The sequence below is a fragment of the Mus caroli genome, chromosome 13 (genome assembly GCF_900094665.2).
Source record: "Mus caroli chromosome 13, CAROLI_EIJ_v1.1, whole genome shotgun sequence".
NCBI lineage: Eukaryota > Metazoa > Chordata > Mammalia > Rodentia > Muridae > Mus > Mus caroli.
Genome location: NC_034582.1, coordinates 22,602,772 through 22,611,596, shown reverse-complemented (window position 1 = coordinate 22,611,596; position 8,825 = coordinate 22,602,772). Strand labels below are relative to the sequence as shown.

Below are 8,825 nucleotides of genomic sequence, written 5' to 3'. Positions count from 1 at the left end.
CTTATTTGTGATACTCTGAAGCTGGAATTTATTTTGGGAAGATCATATGCCCCAGTACAGGGGAAGGCCAGGGACAGGAAGCAGGGGTGGGTGGGGTGGGGATCAGGACAGGGGGAGGGCATAGGGGATTTTCGAGATAGCATTTAAAATGTAAGTAAAGAAAATATCTAATAAAAATTAAAATAAATAAATAAAAATATAAATAAATAAGGATTAATTTCTGGCAATAATTGCTAAAGTTTGAGCATGCGTCTGAGAAAGATACAGTTTAGCCTAACAAATAGATCTTCCTCCATTCACATGCTTCAAAAATTTGAAGCTCAGTTCTTTCAGTTTTTAATTCATTCATTCATTTATTCATTTTACATCCCAACATCAGGCCCCCTTTCCTCCTAGTACCCCCTCATGGAAGTCCTCTCTTCATTCCACCTTCCCCTTCTCTTTTGAAACCCTTCTCTGTGATTATAGGACTATTCAACTTCAGCTCTTTCTTTTAAAGCAGAACTGAAAGTTTAGTCTTAAATATCCACATACCTCTTCTGGTTTAATTTTCATCCTCAGCACTGGCACTGCTGGGAAAATAGTTTTTTTCCTATGATATTAAATATGCTTTCTTTGACACTAAAAGGAGACTTGTTTCTCATTTGTGATCTTACATTTAACATGGAAAAAAATCCAAAGTATAGTCTTTAATTTGACACTATTGAGACCTACTGAATAAAATCCTACTAGATAGCACTTTAAGCAGGATTAACTGCAAGTTTCTCTGTCAAGAAGAGACAAGAAATTCATTAAAATAGATGTTTCAAAGTCCATATGACAGATGAGAATGAAATTATACTGACAGTCTAGTTTTAAGCTCTTGCTGGATGCATGAATAAATCTGTAAAGTTTAAGGTTTTATATGAAAATACAGTGTCTGTATAATGCCTGGATACTGGTGGACCTTCCATGAAGAAAGTACAGGAGGGAAAGGCAGTGGATCTGTTCCATTCTCTGTATGACCACTCATATAGAAACAAGTCTTTACTGTGGTTAATTTCTACTGTTAACGGGATAGACAAATAGGTGATAAGGCAGTAGCCATGAATGACTTTAAGTTTTTCTCAAATTTTGCTCATCCTTCATCAGAGAGGCTTCCTCCTGCAGCAGATAGTGACAGAAACTCACAGTCAATGATCAGAGAGTGAGAGAAGTAGGGAACATTTAGACCCATACAGAATGTTTTTATCAAATCCCTCCACACATTGATCAAGGAACTCTGAGGAAAAGGAAGAAGAAAGAATATAAGAGTAGAAGAGGAGATGGAGGACAGCAGACAAACAACTCTAAACAAAAACAAAACAGAATCCTCTAAATCAATAAGATCTATGCATATCTGAAGTCCTGAAGACCAAGGCAGAGTTCACAGGATTAGCATAGGTCTAAAACAGATGGTGCCCTCAAAGCGAACTGCCCTCATAGCCACTTAAAAATGGCAATTTAGTTTTCTTCAAAGCAGTTTTACTGGGCAATCCAAGGACTCTTAAGGGTAAGGTGTGTATGCCTAGTGGTAGGTGCCCAATTAAAAACAAAATTAATGACATCCTTGGGAGTTCTTCATCTCATAACGTCAATTCTGGGTCTTTTTTTTTAAATCTTATTTTGAATTTTCTTTTCATATCTACCTATCTATCTATCTATCTATCTATCTATCTATCTATCTATCTATCTATCTATCATCCATCTATTTCCCTTAGGTATATCATGGTATAAACAATGATATATAGATTTTCTGTCTATATCTGTTTCTTGTGCCTTTTATTGGTCTCTCTTCTTTTTGCTTATTTTGTCGTTTTCCTATGTGTGGGTTTTTATTTTATTTCACTTTATTTTATTATTATTATTATTATTATTATTATTATTATTATTATTATCTCTTAGAAGCCTGTTTGTATTTTAATGAGAGACAGAACTGGGGTTGGATCGGGATGGTAGAACAGATGAGGAGGAACTGAAAGGAGTAAAGGAGGAAGATTTATGATATGCTAAAAAATATTTTCGGCAGTTTGTCTTCACTGAACGCTGAGACTACAAGCAGTTGGGATGCTGCATGGAAGCTGAAACCGAACTTCCAAGGTGACTCCTCTGGGCAGCTGGGCCTCTCAGATGAGGGCTGCTCCCAGAAGAGCACCTGCAGCTCAGCCTCCAGCAGCAGCTGCACCATCTGCAGCAGATGCATCCCAGCAACCTAGCCTGATGGCCCAGATGGCTTCCACTGTAGCCAGTGCAGCTATGGGCTCTGAAGTGGGGCACACCCTGGGTCACACTAACACTGGGGGCTTCAGCAGAGGTGGTAATGATGAGTCTGCAAAACCTGACATCACTTACCAGGAGCCTCAGGGAGCCCAGCTGCAGAACCAGAGGTCCTTTGGAACTTGCTTTCTAGAGATCAAGCAGTTTCTGGAGTATGCTCAGAACCAGAGCCATGTCAAACTCTGTGAGGGCTTCAACGAGGTACTGAGGCAGTGCAGGATTGCAAATGGTTTAATCTAATCAAGAAATTCAAGCTGAAGTGATGTAAAATTGGTTCTGTATAATTGATAGTACAAATGTGGACCCCTATATTTCTAATAGCTCCATTGCTTTGGAATGGCTGTGAAAGACATCTAACTATAAATGATTACTGAAGCTTGTAGTGTTGGTTACTGGCCAAGTGTTTGGCCTCCTTGAACTAACTGTATTGTGATTGTGGAGTTAACAAAAAATAAATTGGTTTATTCTGAAAAAAATATTTTTTATTTATTAGATATTTGTTTTATTTACATTTCAAATGTTATCACCTTTCCTGGTTTCCCCTCCGAAAACCCCCTATCCCCTCCACCTCCCCCTGCTCACCAACCCTATTTTCAATAAAAGGGAAAATGTGTGAAGTACCACTTAAAATTATTTACTTAAGGAAAACGTCCCTCACAGGTGCTACACAGCCAACTGGTTTTCATACATTCTAGCTGTAGTCAACATGACAAGCAATTCTTTTTTTTTTTTTTTGGTTTTTTGAGACAGGGTTTCTCTGTATAGCCCTGGCTGTCCTGGAACTCACTTTGTAGACCAGGCTGGCCTCGAACTCAGAAATCCGCCTGCCTCTGCCTCCCGAGTGCTGGGATTAAAGGCGTGCGCCACCACGCCCGGCTTATGACAAGCAATTCTAACCATCATAATTCCACCCCTTAGTAACTCGATGCACAATCACATCACATTTAATTTCCAAAGGAAAGCAATGCTCAGGTTAGAATTATAGGTAACAATATAATTATACAATACACAACTGCAAACACACTAAATATCAGAATAGTTAACAATGGTCTTTTGAAGGGGAATAATTTTTCTATTTTAAATTTTAAATATGAATACCACTTATATTCCCTTAATTGATGTTATATCACATTGTAAAGAAATCAAGGAAAGAAAACACAGATATTTGTAAAAACACATTCTTAACAAAAAATGACTGACACACTCATGCCAATTATAATCCTAATTTCTACAAATTGTCACATAGCCTTAGCTGATATTTGTAATTGCCTTCTTCTGTTACCCATTCTGTATTTCCTCTACCCTTCATAAGTACCTCAGCAGGTTTTGGCTATTTTCCCAAAGGTTCTGTGCTCCTTCTCATCCTGCTTGGATTGTGTTGTAGTTTCCCATTGAGTTTAATCACAGGGCATGGTAGGACCAAAAGGTGGCCCTAAAGGATCTTCTGAACTCCAGGCATAATCTTTCTTACATCCATTGTGGAAGACAAATCCAATTTCCTTTGGTAATCTTTATCAATAATCTCCCAATCACTATTATTCCCTTTTTGTAGACTGTTGGGTTAATGGCATCAGAAGCCTAAAGTGTCCAGGGAAACTCTGAGCTTCAAATTCAATGGAATGCTTTTGTCTCTTGGAAGGAGTTATCCCTACTCTGAAAACAAAATTTGTAGGCCAGCAGAACAGAAAGCAAAATGTTTTCCTAGTGGTTCACTAGGGTTAATAGTGACTGGAAATTCTCTTTTCCACACCTTGATTCTGTGACTTGTGGATCTAGGCTATGATAAATACCATACATAATAAGTTGATTCAAAGCATATACCACCTTCTGGATAACTCTGCCTCAACCCCTCAGGATGCTGTTTCCTAAATGGCACAACTGTGTCTTCAAAAAAATGTTCTATCTTTGTATCAGGTCTGCTGTTCCAGAGTGGTGAGTAACCTGGTAAGACCAGTGGATTCCATTAGCTCGGGACCACTGTCATGCTTCTCTGACTATGAGTCAGAGAAGTCAGTGAGTTTCTTGGTCCGAAGCAATACTGTGTGGAATACCATGGCAGTAGATATGGTACATGTGTGCTGGTTTCGTCAGAGGCATTGCATGCAGGAAAGGAGTTTCCATAATCAGAATAAGTATCTACTCCAGTAAGGAGAAAGAATTGTCATTTCCATGAAGAAAATGATCCAATGTAGTTAATCTGCCACCAGGTCTTTGGGTGGTCATGCTGGGGAGAAATGATGACATATCTAGGGCTCATTGTTGGTCTCTGCCATTAGCAGTTCTAGCACTCAGCAGCATTTGTAGCCATTTTAGACTCAGTTAATGACAGTCTATGTCAGCACCTACATAACCTCCATCTCTTGGCCACTTTGTTTACTGGTTTATTTTGTAGTGATAAGAGTGACTGGAGAAAATGGCTACTGTTCACATAACAGGTTATCTTACCTATTTTATTACTAAACTCCTCCTTTGCTGAAGTCACTTTTTGATGAGCACTAATAAGGGAAATAACTATCCTTGCATCCTTTGCCCATTTGGAGAGATCCCTCCAGAAACTTCTGTTCCAGATATCTTCCTCACTATTTTTAAATAATGCAGTTTCTAAGTCCTTGATGGGAGCACTGATTTTTACAGTTCCTCCAGAGGTGTAGCACTGTTTGGAATTCACTATTTTCTCTGGCAGAGTTAACTCTAAAGGCTTCCATTTAGCTTTTCTAACCATAACAACCCTCATTCTAAAGGTCAAGGAACCAATGTAAGAATCCTGCCAACTTCTAAGTATGTCTTTCCCAATTATACATTCTAGGACTGGGTAAATAACCACAAGATGGATTTTGATGACCCACTGGACCTGCTATAAGTTGGATTTCAACTCAAACTCTGTTAATCACCTGATCTCCACAAACACATACTTTAATTAGAGAACCACAATGTTTTCTGAAGTCTCCTAGAATCAGTATCAATTAAGAACTAGTATACAATAGACCCCAGAAAGTATGATTATTTCCTTTCATTCAGTGTAATGTTACTCTTAAGTGGCTAAAAGGTCACTAGGGACGGAATGGGGAAAGGATAACCATAAAACTTTTAGGTATTTTATCAAGCCTTCCTTAAGTCAACAAGGTTATCCCGAGGGATTCAGAATCTGCAAATTGGCTCACATCTGAAAATTGGCTCATGGGCTGAGAGTTCCTTTTGTCATTATTCAATGTAAGTTTCCTTTATTCATTTGAAAAACTGTTCTGCTTAAACAGATCAAACAAAAAAGCAGTACGCTTTTTCTCTATTTCATGTATAAAAACATTGATTGCCAATACTAGAGGTTCCTATGAGTCATGACACCATAACAATAATATTGCCTGTGTTGTCCAGTTGTTCAATATGGGTCAGGCCAGTATAGACACTCCTTTATGTATATAGCCTATTTTGATAACTATAATAATCTTGCCTTTGGTGATTTGGTGCTGCCACCTGGCCTCGTCTAATTTTAGACCCAATAAACCCACTGCCTTAAATTCATCCAACTGACCAGTAGTTTCTCCAAACCAAAAGTCTGACACATGCAAAGGGGCAACAACAAAGCTCTTCAAGTATACTGGTACACTTCTCAGAATTCTGTGACTTACAGAACTAGTAGAGTCAAGTCTTCTGAGCCTTTGTGCCATGGAGGACTGAGTTTTACATAATGAAGAGATACCATGTATCTCCTACTCTTTTTTCAGTAGGTCATATTTTGGCAAATACTTCAGCCAACAGTTCAAACAAACGTTCACATCATTTTAAAGTGTGCAAGCTCTTCTATTAAACCAAGTATCTCTAATCAGTGGGCCCTTATCAATAAACCCAGCCTGATCTAGTTTTATGTTGCTTCTACCATCATCCCACATTCTTAAACCCTTAAATCAATTCCTCTTTGTATTCATTCCCCAGACTCCTGCTTAAAAGAATTAGTAAATTCATTAAGTTCTCCAGTATTGTAGCATATCTCCTCATGGACTACACTTGCTATCTCCTCGCTAGTATCCTACTACTTAGCCTTAGTATGGTTACAGCTTTAGAGACAACTATTGGTGGGCCTGGAGAGACATCATTATTGTCTTACATGACATCTCCTTCAGGGAAATCACTGCTAGTTAAGCAGACATTGATGGATTAATTTTCCCAGTCAGAGGCAGAAAAGGCAATATACATGGTGGATCTAGGCCTCCCTGCACATGTGTTCCAGATGTGCAGCTTTGTCTTCATGTGAGACCTGAACAACTGGAATGGGTGTTATCCCCAAATATGTTGCCTATCTATGGGATATGTTCTACAAGCGGGGCTGCCTTGTCTGGATTTAGTGGGACAGGATGTGCCTAGCCTTGCAGAGACTTGATGTGCCAGAGTAGGGAGATGCCCACAGGGTTCCCACCCTCTCAGAGGAATAGGGGATGGGGGATAGGGAAAGGATTATGAGAGGGAGTGATGTTTCACAGGAGAGGAATTTAAGTATGTTGCTTGGAGACCTTTCTTAGGATGTTTTGAGGAAAAATGTGGCTTCTTTTTGCCCTTGTCTGAAGAGTCTGAATGAGGCTAAGGCTAAGGTGGAAAGAATTAGACTAATTCCATTGAGGAAAGAAGTCTTAGAAAAGTCCAGCATAGACTTTGAAATCTTATTTACTCTCATGAAGAGGATTTTGATCAAGTGTAGCAAGCTTAGAAAGGAACCTTAGAAAAGTTCAAGTAATAAAGTAGCACCAGGAAGCAAAATGGAGCCGAATCCTATTCTTAGGGAGATAAACAGATTAAGGGAGTGGTGACCTCAGGGCAAGATCCGAACCAGCTAAATGTATACACTTGCATTGATATGAGGGGTAGTTATATCGTGTTAGGCATTATTATGACTTGGTTATTGTTTCCATTTGGACATAAGGAAATATGAATATGTATCAAATTGCCAAGGGATAGATTGTGATGGCTATTCTTGGTTATCAACTTGATTAAGTTCCATAATGAAAAGCTTAGGTCCAGCCATGGTGGCATACACCTTTAATCCTAGGAAACAGAGACAACCATGTCTCTGAGTTCAAAGTCAGCCTGGTACTGAGCAATTTCCCTAAAGAACAGCTTAAGTCAAGGTGTGGAACTGTCCTGGAAATTAACCTTGAACTCAGAGATCTGCTTGGCTCTGTCTCCTGAATGCTGAGATTAGAAACTATGACACTAGGTTTCTAGCTAGTCCCAGAGATAACCCACCACCTAATATATTTGACTGTCACCATGTCCTCCCCCTACCTCATCACTCCAGTTTCCTTTATTAATCCTTCTCCACCTAATCCATCTATACCTTATGTGTACACTATTTCTCTTTCTCAGTGAGTTTCAATCAACCACCATGTGACTCCTTGCTACATAGCTTCTTGGGGTCTGTGGTTTATAGCAAGGTTATCCAGCATTTTATGACTTATATCCACTTATAAATACATACCATCTTGTTCTTTCCAGGTCTGGGTTATCTCACTTAGGATGCACTTTTCTAGTTCCATTGACTTACGTGCAAATTTCATGATGTCATTGTTTTTAATGGTTGACTAATAAATACTCCCTTTTGTAAATGTACCACATTTACTTTATCCATTGTTAAGTTGAGGGACATCTAGGTTGTTTCCAGTTTTCTGAATACTATGAATAAAAATGCTATGAACATTGTTGAGTAAATGTTTTTGTGATATGACATAGTTAATATGGGGAATATGCCCAAGAATGGTATATCTGTATCTTGAGGTAGAATTATTGCCAATTTTCTGAGAAAATGCTACATTGATTTCTAAAGTGTTTGTACAAGTATGTACCCCCAGCAGCAATAGAGGAGTGTTCCCCAGCTCCACGTTCTCTCCAGCATGAATTTTTATCAAGAGCAAGGCTACATGGTTCAAATCACTGATGTCTTCCATATACCCATTGTGGAGCAAGAAAGCAAGCAGTACTTCTCCATGACCTCTGTCTCATCTCCTGCTTCCAGGTTCCTACCCTGTTTGAGTTCCTGTCCTGACTTCCTTTAATGAGAAATTTCAATGTGGAAAATTAAATCAAAGAAACCATTTTCCTCTCCAAGTTGCTTTTGATCATGGTATTTTACAAACAATAACAACCCTACCTAAGACATGTAGTGGAATGCTAAGATCATACGCTTTGTGCACCATCTCTACATCACACCATAATTCATATGTTAATACATAAACACAAACATGACAGAATTTGGAGGTTTAACCATTGGAATTGTACAAGCTCATGAATGTAGAATGTCATTGTTGAGATTTAGTTTTTTTTTTTTTCTCTTTCCATTATATAAAGGCACAGTAGAACACTTCATCAAACTACTAGCATTTGAGACCTTACCACAGTCAATCATCCACCCTCTTGGACTTCACAGCTTCTGATCTGTGAGGAGAGAATTTCTGTTGTTTATAGTTCTCCCAGTTGGTTGAAGTTTGTCACAGCATCCCCAAAAGAATAAGAGAATGATACTGTTTCCAAAAAAGGGTTTTCAT

General features: G+C 38.7%; 1 pseudogene; it reads left to right on the top strand.

Annotated features, from left to right (window-relative positions):
* Window positions 1-2,085: 2,085 nt before the first annotated feature.
* LOC110307535 lies at window positions 2,086-2,543 on the top strand (annotated as a pseudogene).
* The last annotated feature ends 6,282 nt before the right edge of the window (window positions 2,544-8,825 follow it).